At 45.1% G+C, this 16,375-nt stretch overlaps 1 long non-coding RNA gene across 1 annotated transcript; it reads left to right on the top strand.

The window, feature by feature from the left end:
- Positions 1-12,478: 12,478 nt before the first annotated feature.
- LOC123129185 (uncharacterized) lies at positions 12,479-14,166 on the top strand. Its single transcript, XR_006463634.1, has 2 exons — positions 12,479-13,162; positions 13,780-14,166. It is a non-coding gene; the product is annotated as an uncharacterized lncRNA (long non-coding RNA).
- Positions 14,167-16,375: the final 2,209 nt, after the last annotated feature.

The raw sequence follows: 16,375 nt of genomic DNA, 5'->3' as shown, positions 1-16,375 counted from the left end.
AGCTCTGAGCGCACAGAAGACGCGTTCCCCCAGCCAGCAGACAATCACGCCGCAAATAATGTCGAGTCAGTGTCAGAAATGGCAATCATTCCAGCAATTCCCACAGCCACCCCTTTGAACGCAAGCACTCGCAACACTCAAATCGATGAAATTGCTGCTGATACTGAAGTGAATGATGAAACTGACGACGAGGCACAAGGGGATGAAGATGATGGGAAACCAGATATCATGGTACCTCAGCCACCGTACGTTGGGCAGAGATTTGAATCGTTTGCAGAAGCAAAGGAATTCTACCAGGCATATGCAAAGTTCCATGGGTTTGCCGTCAACATCGAATACCATAGAAAAATTAAGAAAACTAACGAGTATAGTAGAGGTGAGATGAGGTGACACAAGGCACGAAGGAACAAGAAAGGGAAAGGTGTTGCGCCTGTTGTTCTGGAACGAAAGAGAGGGATCATTCTCAAGACGGGTTGCCCTGTCCGGTGTAAGCTAAACGTAGATGGAACACAGTATGTGGTCACTGAGTATTTTGATGAGCACAACCACAAACTCATAAAGAAGTTCGATCTGGTCAAATTTCTGACCACCCACAAAGGGTTCACCCCAGTCGAAAGGCAATTCGTAAAGCTACTACATGATTGTAACATCGGTCCATCAAGAATGGTCCAGATACTATCACTCATCCACAGCAAAAAGGGAAAACTGAGTAGTATGCCGTACATACCAGCTGACGTCACAAACCTATAGGCCAAGTACCATAGAGAGAGCAAGTTGGCTGACATTGAGGCCACAATGGCCTACTTCAATGAGAAAGCGAAGGAAGATCCAGATTTCTTCTACAGGATAAGATTGGACGATGAGGACCGTGTCAGGAACATGTATTGGGTGGATGGTGCTGCAAGGAGAGCCTACAAACATTTATGAGATTGCATTTCATTCGACGCGACGTATCTGACTAATATCTACAAGATGCCATGCGCTCCGTTCATAGGAATAAATAACCACAATCAGTCGTTGCAGTTTGGCTGCGGGCTTGTTCGGAACGAAGATACGAATGGGTACGTTTGGCTGTTCAAGACCTTCTTGGAGTGCATGGATGGACTTGCTCCGATGAACATAATAACAGACCAGGATTTCAGCATGCGTGCAGGCATAGAGGAGGTATTTCCGTTGGCAGTGCATAGGCACTACAGGTGGCACATTATAAAGAAGGCTGAAGAGACGCTAGGACCGTTCTTTGCTGACCGTCCAGAGCTCCACAAGGCGTTCGAGCTGTGCGTGGACCACAGCTTGACGGTGGAGGAGTTTGAAAGGAGCTGGATGGCCATGATTGAAACATATCAAGTCCAAGACAACGAGACACTTGCTAACCTGTGGGAGAAGCGAATGTACTGGGTACCAGCCTACTTCATGCAGTGTTTCTTTCCCTTTCTGCAGACTACGCAGCGCAGCGAGGGGTTCAATGCTGTTTTGAAGCGGTACGTGAGCCCTGGCAACTCATTGCTACAGTTTGCCAAGTAGTACACAGCTTTGCAACAAACAATTCTGGGATCTGAGCTACAGCAAGAAGCTACCACCGCGCTAAAGCAGCCGAAATTGCTAACGTATTTACCGATGGAGAGGCAAATGAGCAAGATATACACAAACAAGATCTTTAACAAGTAAGTCAGTTGCGTTATAGTCTTATTTGCACAAAAAGCACTAAGGCAGTAGGTGACTTATAGGGTGCAATGCAGTTGCCATGATATGAAGTTGCCATGTGTAATGAAATACTGTTTGCCATGCTTGCTCAACTGCAGTTTCCATGTTCAATGAAAATTTTGTTTGTCATGTTCAATGAAGTGCAGTTGCCATGTTTAATGCACTGTACTGCCATAGGGGCATGTTGGTATGCAAATGCCAATGTCAACTGAAAAACGTTATATTCTAGACACATTTCATGAAATGCAGTTACCATGTTTACTAAAAATGCAAACTTCCATGATTGTTGAAAAATGCAGTTGCCATGTTTACTCAACTGTAGATGCCATGTTCAATAAAAATTCAGTTGCCATGTTTTATGCAAAGGGCTTGCAGTGAGGAGTGTTGGTGTGGAAATGACAATGGTCAGTTGAAAATGCAATACAATTGCCATGTTTTACTGCAGTTTCCATGTTCAGTGTACTATGTTTGCCATGTTCAGTGTACTATGTTTGTCATGTTTAGTGTACTACAGTTGCCATGTGTTATGTACTAAAGTTGCCATGTGTTATGTACTACAGTTGCCATGTGTAACAGAAAAACAAACAAAACTTGCAGATTCCAGGAAGAAATAAAGCGTGCCAGCATGTTCACGGCTTTCCAGGTGGACGAACATACGTCAAGGTGTGTTCCATTTTGGGCATGTCGGATTCAGAACCTGAAGACCCGGACAAAGGAAGGAACTACTTCGTGAAAGCCTTGATCGAACAAGGCGAATACTACTGCCAATGCTGCAAGTTTGAACGGGGCGGAATTGTGTGCTGTCACATACTGAAAGTAATGGACATGAACGCTGTGACACGCATGCCCCGCCATTTCATAAGGCGGCGATGGACTTGGGACGCTGACGACACGTTTGCGCCGCAGACAACAAACGCAGTTCTGGCTGTGCATGACGAGAGACCTGAGGCAACCATGGAAGCCGTGAGGCACATTGTGCTGACAAAGAACTATGCTGAGCTAATTGATGAAGCGTGCAAGAGTGATGAGACAGCGAGAGTCGCAGAAAAACACAGGAAGTCCCTGAAAAGAGAGCTTGATGAGATCAAGAAGAGGAAAGCTGAGGAAGCCTTACACCGGTTCCCCCGCACATCAAGTGTGCCTTCATCCACGGGGCCATCATCTAAAAACTCTGAGATGGGATCTGGAACAGCAAGAACACAAACCCAGGTCAGGAACCCACCCCGTTCCATCACAAAGGGTCGTCCAAGAGAGATAAGGTACAAATTGGGATTGGAGATTCAAGCAAAACACAAGAAAACGAAGAAAGGGACGGGCAATCCGTAAGCAAAAGTTGGGGCACTGTGACATGGTCCTTGTGGACATTTTATTTTGCACCCTATATGTTGTGAACTTTTTTTGAATTTGGGATAATGACTCTAGAGGGGCTTCAGAAGTTGAAGGAGAATGCATTGAATGGATAAATGTAGTTGCCATGTTATTGGTACTTAATCTGCCATGTTATGGGTACTTGATCTGCCATGTTATGTGTAGTTAATCTGCCGTGCTATTTTATACTAAAAATATGCCATGCTATTTTATACTAAAAATATGCCATATTATTTTATACTGAAAAATATGCAATGCTAGTTGCACTGGATCTGCCATGTTAGTTGTACTGGATTTGCCATGTTAGTTATGCTGGATCTGCCATGTTAATTATGCTGGATTTGTCGTGTTGTTTGTACTGGATCTGTCATGTTAGCTGTACTGAAAATATGCCATGGTATTTGTAATGACTCTGCATCGCATATATTTACATGAAAAAATCGACGCGGTTTAGTGACACATATTGTGTTGTGTAAACCACAGCAAAGGTTGTGGCTACATGATCAACCTACCATGCTAGCCGGTGAAGTTAGTGATGAAATAGAAGAAGCAAAACGTCCAAATGAACAAAGACGATGACTTTCGCTAACCATGTCTGATGAACTACATTTGCCATGTTTTAAAGCATCATGACGCATTCGAAACAGCAAACGGGCGATACAAACGATGAAACCATGGTAATAATGATAAACATAAAAAACATATCTGCTGTCACGCCTAACTAGGTTCACATCCACACATATATTAAAGAATCTATTCAAATGTCGCTCACACACCACCACTACATAGTAGCCTACGCGGGGTTGCAGTCATAACATAGCACACGGCCATAGTTTTTGACGAGAACAAAAGAGATAGTACCTTACATTCCTCGGCAACAGAATGTAAGGTATGCGTACGGTGTGTATCGCCGCGTGATCACTTGTACTTCTTGATGACTTTATTGACAGCATCCTCCACAAACTCGCGCGCTTGTTGAAATCTTCATTCGTCAACCAGTTCCACATGTAGATTTTCCGGAGCTCAACGACCGTTGGAGCTGTGACAGCGGGGAAAAGTCTACCTTCCCACTTTGCAACGTATTCCAACGTGTGAAAGCCACAGTCCGTCCTGCACAATAAAAAGAGTCAGGTGAACTCGCAAAAAAGGACATACATAGTAGTGATAGACTTCAATTCAGATGTAACAACAAAAAGATGGGTTGGATGGATGTAAATGGCACATGGAGGATGGGGGTAGGAAATTACGTGTTCCCTTGCTTCGTAGTCGCCACGTACTCAACCGGGAAATGTCTGATCTGGACCTTTGAGTGTTCATAGTGACGGTTCCATGTCTCTTTGAGGTTGTTGATGAAGAATTCAGCATGCGTAGTGAGGTCTGCATCAGCTGTCGAACGCATTGAATCAAGCACCTCAAAGCGTTGGTTCTTCAGGTCAAGACAGATCGCATAATGGTGACCACACTTGTCGTGTTGGTCATGTGGTGCAAGCTCCTGGAACATGGGGAACATGACCTGCATTTAAAAGTGAGGGAAATGAGAAGCAGAGTTCACATGAAGAACCGCAGAGGGACAAAAAAAGTAGAATCATGTAGACTGTTTGGTTATGGGTGGGGGTAGTTGAAAGAAAGTTGCCATCCATGTATGAACAAATTTTGCCGTGTATTTTTCTATGAAGTTGCCACACAGTTTGTACGAGATGCAAGAAATCAAAAAGTCAGTTTGCATGGCAGCTATTGCCACATGAAACACCTGCCACATGAACAGAGTGCAGAAGATGGCAAAAAACCATACCATGTGAAAAAAAAGTGCAAGCAGGGAAGGATACTCACATATTTCTTCATTGTGAGCTTAAATTCACCGTGTTGTGCAAAATTCTTCCTCGGGATTTTGTGGTGGAAGTCACCATCCCATATTTCGCAGGTCACACTGTAATGCATGATTGTTTTGTCATCACACACATCCATATGATTGGTGATGTAGTCAATCCCGCATGCAACTATGTTCATCGACATTTTACCGTTTGGCCTCACGGACTCGGCAAGATCACCCAGGTCGACGTACGTCGCTCCGCATTGAATGACCTTGGTTCTGTCCAAACATGAGCTGTATGAAAATGATATAACATGAAAGAATCATGCCTACTAAGTAAAAAAATGAAAGAAGTAAAACGTAAGCGGATCATGTATAGAAAGTACAAAAAAGAAGATGAATGGTAAAAAAAGGAACAAAGCAAAATGATAGATTATGGGGGTGTGGCCATTTACGCTTTTAGCTCCTTTATGTGCTTCCTGCTGAACCTCGCATTTCCAAAACGCTTGACAATATCGTACAGCTGGGTCAGTTCCTTAGTGGCCCTGAATTCGGGCTCGTAGTCTTTCGCGGGAGGTGGGTGAACTACCCTCTGCTGCCTCACAGAACCAGGGGTGGCACTCCTGATGGTATCCTCAGATACCGTATCTACAGGCACGTTGGAACTTGATTGGCCTTGCCCTCGTGAGGTCCTCCTATGCAATGCTGCCTCCTCGATCCTGCGGTAAGCTTCATCAAGTGACGGTGAAATCTCCTTAGGGGTGGCTGCAAGTATCAAAAAAGTGGATTAGAATGCGTAGAAAATCAAAAACAGATGCATTGTGAGAAGGTAGGGTGCATTATGTGAGATTTATGAACAAAAAAGTGGGGAGTTGCCATGTGTGGTGCAACTGGAGTGGCCATGGTGTGGCAACTGCAGTTGCCATGTAGTTGCACTGTAAGATTGCGACGATAGTCAAACTACAAAGATGTATACAAGAAAAAGATATAAGCACATGATAAATGTACCTTGAACTATCGACTCTGCAAACTTGACAGCCTTCCTGCCCTCGACCATTGGCTGCGCCATCATTGCGGGCATGCCTCCCGGGAAAGCAAATGCAACTGGCATAGGATCTGGCACCACTGGTTCATCTTGACTGATGCCAAGACTGAAGCTCGATGGGGTGAAGGCCATTGGGTGCATCTCATGCCTACTTGCCGGACCACGAACAACTTGTGGGGCAGAATCCAAAGGTGAAAGATCAACAAACATATCTGAATCGGCCGCTACAGAATGATCAGGCTTATTTGTAGGGCGGGGCATATTGTCAGCGGTATCAGCCGCAGCTTTCTTGACAATCTTCTTGTTTGGGCTGTATGGGACACCCACATTGACTGGGAGCTTGGAAGTGCGCAGATTTAAGCTAGGGATTTCCACTGCGGGTAAAGGCGCACTCTGATCCGGATGTTCACCTGCGTTACTCGTGCTCGGCTTGACACCTGCATCAGTTGTGCTCCGGTCTTCCGGTTTCTCCATCGCATTGCTTGTGGCAGGTGGGGGGAACAGTGTGGACGCAGGGACATAACCAGAATCGTCTCTTCTGCTCCTAGCTACAACCGGTGCGTTGGGTATGGCTGTTGATTGCTTGCAGGGGCTACGACGCCTAGGTGGAAGACCAGCACGCGAAACGGTTGCCTTAGCAGTATCTACACCGACAGGAGCTGGAGCTGTTGTGCCAAGACTCTCACCTGTAGATGGCATATCATTGTGAACTGCCGCCTTAGCTGCTTCTGTCGTGGACACATGAGTGTCACCATGCACGCGCTTGGAATCAGTGTCAGATGAGCGGGAATCTTCTTTGCTTAGGTTGGTCTCAGGAGCGTCCACTTCAACGCTTGCTGATGGGGTGGCGTGGCTCACAGCAGCATCCTTCATTGCCAGAAGAGTTGGCACTATTTCAGCTGTCCTGGCAGATACCGACTCGTCACTCCCCGATGTATGGATGCCTGTTGTTCTGGCCTGCACATCTGCAGCCAGCGGAGATGGTCGACCACTTGCATCAGAGTTAGTGGGAGCAATATTGTCGCCTGGCGCCTCGTGAACATCTGAGTTGCCCCCTGTTGACAACTTTGAATGCAGGCGTTCGAGTGGGTCCTTAATGATATGCTTGGACCCGCGCATAGTGGTCTTCTTCACCCTGCAAAAAAAGAAAAGCACATGAAAAAGGTATTAAAAAAATGAACAAAATATATTTGCCATGGTAGAAATCTTAAAAAAAATGAAAAACAAGTGGAAAAGCTGGTAGTTACCATGTAAGGGGAACATGAGTTGCCATGTGACATAGTTGGCAGTTGCCATACAAAATCCATCAGTAGTTGCCATATTAGCCAACTTGAAGAATGATAAAAATGACTGAGCACTATGGGATGAGCACACAAGCCAATGATAAATATGGCAGTTGCCATTAGGTACAGTAAGAGTTGCCATTTGGCCTAGATGCCAGTTGTCATGTAAAAACCAATAGGAGTTGACATACACTTGAAAATGAAGGAAGAAATCATTTGGAAAAACAACAATTGCCACGTGGGGGACGATGACAGAAGACCATGTGACAAGCTGAACAGTTGCATTGGAAAATCAAGAAGAAATAGCACTATGTCAATGAAAGCACATGGAGAAACCTACTTCTTGACTGGCTTCCTCAGGTCTGGCAACACGACAGGATCCCCGGTGTTGGTCGTCGTCGTACGAGGAGAAGACCTAGTGGAAGGGGTGTCACCGGCAGTGGGGGCACCTTTGTTCAACCGAGCAGAAACACGGGTTGGCGTTGGCGCCCGTTTCTTCGTAACTGCTCGTCCACCGGCAGTCGGCTCGCTGCACGTATGAGATTGGGGGGAAAAAGGTGGCAATTGTCAGACAACAAACTCATTTCCGCGCTTGACAAAAAACAAGTGGAGGAAAGGGAGGAGTCTGTTTCAAGAAAATAGACAAAGCAAAAAACTAAAATTAAAGTCGAACCTCCTCCTGGCAGCTACGAGATCGGTCCTAGACCTCTTGCCAGGAGAACCCTGCCCAACATCCTCTGGAGCCCTCCCCCTCCTTGATGGCAACACCCCCTCGCCTCTCGCAGCCGTATGTTCTTTGACTTTCTCTGATGGGGGGGCATCTGTTGCATCCTTGCCCTTGTTATCACCTACGCGAACTTCAGCATGTTCATCATCATCAGAGTCCTATTGCACATTCTCCATGTCATCGTCGTCATCCTTGCTGAGGCCAGCGTCTCCATCTAGATCATTGTGTGTCACCGGGCTCTTGGGAACTGTTGTAGTCATACCGGCCACGGCAACCGGTTGGCCAATGTGTATGTTCTGGGACAAATGAAGTGAACTTCCTGGCAACCGCGTCGTTGTCAGAGCCACTGAGGGACGTCCACCCCTCAACCAACTTCCCGAGCAAGCCGGTCATTCCGGATGCAAACTGCCCAATTAGATGCTCACTCGCATGTGCACGAAACAAGAAGCATCAACAACCACCCATATTGTAGTCACTTGCGCAACATCAACAAATAACCCACGGCAAACCATAGATGTAGATATTTTGATTACCTCAGTAGGGCAAGACGGAGCTGAGTGCACGTCCATCCACTTTTCAAAGTTTTGAGGCCCCCCAAACACGCTGTAGTCTATAGCGTGCTTGGCCATCAGCTAGAAAAAACAAAAAAAATAGCAAGTATGTAAGAGTTAGAAGGTAAGTTTCAGCATGAATGAAAGAGTTCCCATGTGGAGTCAAACATGGATACAATATGCAGACATCCATGGATAACAAAAAAGGTAGTCATCCCTTATGAACCACGGACAGTTGCCTCATGTCAAATTTGTAAACATATCATGTGGAGAGAGAAACCAAAACTAACCTGCAGTTTTCCATATTTGGTATCAGTCACATTGTCTGCGACAAGCACAGCCTTGACAGTGTTGATAGTCCATGCAGAAACAGCAAACTTGTGCGTAGGCGGCGGGCCTCCTATCCCAGTGAAATCCACGATGGACAGATCAAGACAGTCGACATACATGAGCTGATTTAAAACAAATTTACAAAGAAAGAAATATCAGTTGCCATCATGGGTACTTTTGTAGTAAAAAAACATGATAATCTATGTTCCCATAGTAATCAAGTTGATGTGCATGAAAAGAATGGAATAAAAAGAAGAAGTTGCCTCCTGTATGTGCTAGTTGCCATCATAGTGTGATGGCAATTGCCATATTGCTAAGATGGCAGTTGCCATCATAGTGTGATAGCAGTTGCCATACTAATATGATGGCAGTTGCCATATTGTCATTATGACAGTTGCCATCTTGTTATGATCAGGTTGCCATACATGAATAAAATTATGTTAAAAAACAATGTTCACAGAAAGAGCTGGTAAAAATACCATTAAATGCAGTCGACAACCCTTTTGGTACATCTTGCTTGAGAATGCATCGTGCAGGAAGTCGGCAATAAACTTACACCAATTCATGTTCTTCACATTTTTCAGATACGCCTGCACGACACAAAAATTCAGGGCAAAAAGGTTGCCACATCAGAAATCAACTGGAAAAAAACATCGAAAACACTGGCAGACACTAGCTTTACAAATGACATCGGAGCCAAAAAAGATTGAAGGAAAATAAAGTAGTAAAGATGGATCATTCACCATGATGGGGAAGCATTTGTTGCTTGGGCGAAGAGAAGTGGTCGGCGCGAAAACAGCTGAGATGAGGTACATGAGTAGCTTCATCTTGAAAACATCTCCATGCGTCGTCATGGCCTGCAGCGAATCTGCGAGTGCAGACGTGTTCGGCATGGATTCCAATCCAGGAAACAAACGGGGGGACAACGCTTCCTCTATCTCATTATTGACCTCGTACGAGACTTTGATATGTCCACGAGGCACACCCAAAGTACAGAACACGGATTCCTCGTTCAATGGTAGTCTTCCACATCCCGGAATCACGAATTCCCTGGAGGCGGGGTGGTAGATCTCACCAAGCCAGTCGCATACAGGGTTGACAAGGTTCATGCACCGGACATCCATCAGAGCCTGCATACCCATCTCAGCAGCAGCTCCCTTCTGATCATCGGTGAATTTGTCAGTCAACGCAGTCAGTCGTTCTTGGGAGGCTCTGTTGCGAATACGTTTCTTCTTCTGCAAAAAACAGACAAGAAGTGATCAGTTGTTGCCATGTTTTGCAATGTCATGTAATTTTAGTTCATGACAGACGACTGCAAGCTCGAGGTGCCAACCAGTAACATAAAGCAGGAGGAGGGGCGAGGATGTGTGGACAGTTACCTCATCACCCTCTTTTCTCCGTCCAGTTGCCCGATTACGCTGTGGTGGATCCATGAAATCATCACCATCAATTTGATGATCGCCACGAGCCATTCTGCTGAGATAGGAACAGACCAAATTAACATGGTGGAAATGTAAATTCAAGAGGTAAGAAGTTGCCACCTAACAGAAAATGTCAACTAGTGAATGCAAAAATATAACATGAACACACAAGCACCCCTCCTATGATTGTCGAAAACATAAACGTGGCAAGTAAGCGCGTTGGTTGCATTATCAAGTAAAAAAAAGTGTACTGATGGTAAATGCACTTGAAAACAAAAATGTTGAAGATGTCATGTTAGCCCAAGATAGTACGATAGAAAGTCACAAAATCCTCCACATCACAAAAACTAAGATGTGGCAGCTCACACACTGTCCTAAAAATACACCAATCAAATGCCACCTGTTCAGCGGCAAAAATGTGCTAGGGTGAAATTGCCGTGCTGAAATGCAACACATACTACAAAAAAAGCAATGAACCCACATCTAATCAAGAACCTGAAAATCGACACATTGTGTTCAGATATCACAAAGTCATTGTGGCAAAACAAAAAAATTGCGTCTGCAGTACAATGAATTTGCCACATTGTACTGACTGTAACATGGCAACAGACATGATGTGGTAAGCCAAAAACTTGCCACATACAAAGCGTATGTATGGCATCTGACACAGTTGATATGCAAAATTGGTTGCCACATTATGCAGCCAATTTGCCACACTGTCCTATCTGCATTATGGCAACAGACGGTGTGTTCACATTCCATTTGCCACATGAATATACTATCCAAGTGGCAACAGGCACACTTGATGTGCACATTAGTTGCCGTCCAGTGCAGTTGGTAACTATCACAAATCATTCACCAAATTAGTTGCCACAATGAAAAAGAATGTTTGTGGCTACTATCACAGTAATTCACCAAATTAGTTACCACGTGCAAGAGCGTGTTTGTGGCAACTATCACAGTCATTCAATAAAATAGTTGTCGCATGAGGAAGCTTATTTGTGGCAACTATCACAGTCATTTCAGTAAGTTTGTTGCCGCATGGGAGAACACATTTGTGGCAACTATCACATTTGTTCAGGAAGTTAGTTGCCATATAATCATGATAGTTAATCAAACTACCAAGTTTGCCTCATACTACAGTTTCAAAAACCAACTAACTAGATCTAGGGTTCAATGGCAACTACAGTGACTTCAAATTCAACCTCAAAGTTCTCCCCCGAACTGATTGCAAACACCAATTCGAATCAATGCGCATCAAACAAACCGGGAGACACCTGCCCAATCCAAATGCAAGACTAGTGCGTGCCTCCGGATAGGCATAACCACACCGACGAGGCCGCCGCGGCAGCGACGACGAAACTACCCGGTGCCACCAAAAACGGCTAGCAGACGACTTCGCCACCGGCGGGAACGCCGACGCATCGCCGAATCGCCTGAATCTCTACGAATCTCGCTCGAGGAATCGAACAGGGAGGGAAGGGGGGGGGAATGCACGAAGGGATTGCAAGAGTTGTAGCGAGCATTACCTTCACCCCGCAGGCGCTCCGGCGAAGCCGCTCCGTTCCGGCGACCACCACCGACGCCGCGAACACCGTCGATTCTTCCGCCTCCGCCGTCGCCTTCTCCCCTCGCCTTCTCCTCCAATGGTCTGAAGTGCGAGTGGGTTGGATGCGGGTGTGAGTAAATGGAATCGTGAGGGAGAGGGGGCAGAGGTGTGCGACGTGTTTGACGTCAACCGCGGTCGGCGCGTGGCATGCGGGCGCATAGCAGTTCCACCGCACGTCCCCGAGTGGCAACCACTGACCGCGGGAGGGCAACCAACGTGCGGGCGAACTGTCTCGCATACCGCACACGCGACTCGTCCTACGTGGCGCAGAAAAACGACCGGATTATGCCAAGATTCGTGCACAATGTACCCAACGGTGATGTTGGCGTGTGGTCAAGATGGTTAACGCCCACACGTGTGAGCGTTAACATTTCCGTAAAGTTTAAGGACGACATTTTTGGTCTACGATGCACAAACCCGGGAGAGACTAGGATAGACGTACGATCAACATATTATGGTTTTCAAGGATCAGCTAAAAGCATACATATTTAAATATCGGAAACGATAACTCCCAACGTCTGAATTCTGACTTCTGGCGCCGAACGCTCTTTTCACTGTTGGATTCGACCACACATCTTAAAGCAGAGGTTCACGGCCACGTGAGACAGTGAAACCGTTCGGTGAAAGTGATCCTCGCCCCGGACGATGCTTTTCCTCCCACGCCACACGCTCTCTTCCTCTCTTATCCTTTCACCCCACACACTGACACCCCCACAGAGGGTGAGCGGAGCCGCGGAGGCCGACTGCCACAGCTCGCCGGCGCTGAGCACCAGGCCGGCATGCTCCGGGTCCGAGCCGAGCGTCCCCAAGCTCAGCTTCTTCTCCACCTCTACCTTGCCCGCAACGACGACGTCGCCAGGAACGGCGCGCTCCCCTCGTCCCCGGCGTCCTCTTCTTGATCCAGTGGCGGGGTGCTGAAGCGATTCACCGGCGGCGGGGGCGGCGGAGCTCGACCAGGAGGTGGACGAGGTCGTGCTTCTCGCAGCTAATCTGCTCGTCGCCAGGGATGTTGCCGTCTTCATGCGCTACGCCGTCGGGGAGCTGTTCTCGGGGGAAGCGGAGGGAGCTAAGGGAGAGGCCACGGAGGGAGGCGGAGGTCGATGATGAGCCCCCGTGCTTCACCGACGGCATGAAGCGGAGGGCAACCAAGAAGTGGACGAGGGACCATGCGCGTCGTGCTCACCTACAGCGCCGGCGTCGAGACCGAGTCGCCGCCGGCAACGCCAACAGCCTCCACTCGCATCAAGCCTCCTTCCTCACCACCAGGGTCGCCGGCAAGCACAATCTGAACCACCCCTCCCGCCGTGACATGAGGTTAGCTAGCTAGTCCACTGCGCTAGTACATTTTGTCTTTTTTTCAGTAGTTGATCGTTTCAGTACTTTTGTGATTTTTCCTAGCTAGATTGATTAGTCAGCTTGTTGTTTGATCCCCATGAATACGATCCAGCAGGTCTGTAGGGCCGGAAATGCAGTCGAGTGATGATTTTGCAGCCATGGCAATTTTTGTAGTGGATTTTGCCATGAGAATGCATTGGACAGTGGCTTGCAAAAATGCAGTGGACAGGGACCGTATAATATGCCTGTTTATATAGATCATGAAAATTAGTTGAAAATGCTTTGTAGTTTTTGGTCCATGGCAATTTCAATTAAAAAAAAAGGATCTATATCATGGCATTTCTGACCCTATAGCATGCTTGCATCGCATAAGTATCCATAAATCATTACATCGAAATGATCACAGTTTCTTACATTTTTTGAAACATGGTTTCATGGTCATTACATATTTTGCCATGGGCAAATCATTATGAAATAAGAGATCATTTGTCATGGCAAATTATCATCAATTGACATGGCAAACTTACAATCTCTTGGTACCTATCATCTTTTTTTTTAGTAAATAGTTGTCATGGCAATTTTTTATATGACTCAAGGTGCCGTCACGGGAAGAGAGCCGAAGCGCCGTCTGCTCGCCCACACTACCACGACCGTCTTCGGGGCCGCCTCTCTACTATTGGTCCTCGCGCGCCGCGGCGAGCACCAGGCCGTCACGCTCTAGGTGAACGCAACCACCGACGAGGATATTACCGAAGGTATATCGCCATAGTTTCCCCCTCTGCCACCACCCGACATTCCCCACAGCGTCGGAGTAGTTCCATCTGCTCGCCACCATTTCCCCTTTCCCCTATTTTCTGTCGCAAACGCAGATCATTCATGTAGTTGATACTTGCAAAGTTCGTGGCAATTTTCATCCCCGTCCTTGTTCATAAACAGAAGCAAACTTATACTATATAAGGCTCTATATGACAAATTTCACGTGATATGCCGTAGCACCTTTTTATTTTAAAACATGGCAAATTTGCCATGGCAGCATAAGATTTTCAGAAACATGGCAACATTTATAGATGTTAAAAAACATGGCAAACTTGCCATGTCAACTTAATATGTTAAAAAAACATGGCAAACTTGCCATGGGAAATTAAGATGTTCAAAAAACATGGCAAATTAATATGTTCAAAAATATGGCAAACTTGCCATGACAAAATTTAATTATACATACAAGTCAAATTATATATTGTAGTCTATCATGGCAAATTAAACTTACTGTTCTATTTTGCCATGGCATATTCACCTTCATTGACATGCCAAATTTAGCTATATTGCCATGTCAAACCTTTTATTGCCATGGCAATTTTACGTTTTCTTTATACTGTTTTTATTATAATGACAATTTTTCTATTGCCATGGCAAAATTATCTATATTGACATGGCAAATTTTATTTTATTGCCATGGCAAAATTATCTATAGTGACACGGCAAATTCTGTTTCCATACCTGTCAAAATTTTACATGGTCCATCATGGCAAAGTTTATAGATGTTCAAAAACATGGCAAACTTGCCATGGCAAACTTAAGATCTTCAAAAATATGGCAAACTTCTTTTAATGAAGCTGTTAAAAAACATGTCAAATATGGCAACGTTCCTTAATTAAGATGTTCAAAAACATGGCAAACTTGCCATGATAACTTAAGATATTCAAAGGCACGGCAACCTAAGATTGTTCAAAAACATGGCAAACTTGCCATGGCAACTATAATCAGTATTTTTATAGATGTGTTTTCTGCCATGGCAACTAAAGAATTTTTTGCCATGGTTTGTTGTGTCTTTCTTGCCATGTCCACCCGAAGAATGTTTTGCCATGACAATTACAAATTAGTGTAAGTTCCATATATTTTGCCATCTTGTATCATGGCAACTTTTCCGCAGTGCAAACTTCGTAGTGATGGCAACTTTTCCGCAGTGCAAACTTCGTAGTGATGGCAACTTAAGATTATTTATTTTAGTCAAATCATTTATTTTAGTTTATCATGGCAAACCGAACTTGCTTCTCTTTTTTGCCATGGCAAATTCACCTTCGTTGACAAGGCAAATTTAGCTATATTGCCATGACAAATTTTACCTTTTATTGCCATGGCAATTTTAACATTTTCTTTATATTGTGTTATTGCAATGGCAAATTTAGTTTTATTGCCATGGCAAATTTAGTTTATTGCCATGGCAAAATTATCTATGCTGGCATGGCAAATTTAGTTTTCATACATGTTAACAAATTTCTTGGTATGTCATGGCAAATTATTGTTTTTCTTTTTGTCATGCCAAATTTAACTTGCATGGACCATGAACATTTTTTAATTATTAAGCTTGGCAAAGTTGTTGTAATTTTTTTCGTAGCACAACAAAAAGTGGGCTTTTTATTTGTCACATCAAAAAATGGCAATTTTAACTTTACTGACATTCCAAAATTACCTACAATGCCCTAGCAATAGCAATTTCTGTTTTACCTCTTGTTTTGCTGCGATTTTTTTTACTTTTAAAAATTTGATGGCAATTTTTGCTATATTTTCCATGGCAAAATTATAAATATTTCCCTGGCAATTTATAACATTTACATGCATGTAAATATAATTGTTAATGGCAATTTTGGTCAACATTTTTTCCAACACCATGTATGTACAGATGAAAATTGCCATGACTTTCTCTTATGGATCATCGCAAAAATGTACCATTTTTTAACCATGGCAATTTTATGCTGTTTAGAGTTGACGGCTTTTCTTCATAGCACAACAAAAACTGGACTTCTACTTGTCATAGGAAAAAAAAATTGGGCTTTGCTACTGGGCCTTTTTTTCCTTTTTCATTTTTATAGGGGAAACGCCTGTTGATGGGAAGGGTGTTCGGGCTGTAGTGGTTGTTTTGGGCCTGGAGGCCACAACGGGCTGGCTGACATGGCAGTTCGGGCTACAGGCGAATCGAACCGACCGTTTTCGTTCGGTCGGATCGCTGCGCTGGATCCTATTTGGCGCCCTCAGCGCCGAATACAGCGTTAACCGTACACCCCCCATGCGCAACGGGCCAGCCCACATTCCCTTTTATTTTCCTAAACTGATGCAAAAAATCAAGTGCGGGGACGAAGATTCGAACACGCGCCCTAGCGGTTAAGTGTGCCACGCCATAACCACCGCGCCACG

This window comes from Triticum aestivum, chromosome 1B, assembly GCF_018294505.1.
Source record: "Triticum aestivum cultivar Chinese Spring chromosome 1B, IWGSC CS RefSeq v2.1, whole genome shotgun sequence".
NCBI classification, from domain to species: domain Eukaryota; kingdom Viridiplantae; phylum Streptophyta; class Magnoliopsida; order Poales; family Poaceae; genus Triticum; species Triticum aestivum.
Note: the sequence above shows the minus strand (reverse complement) of the source record. Positions and strands in the feature narration are given on the sequence as shown.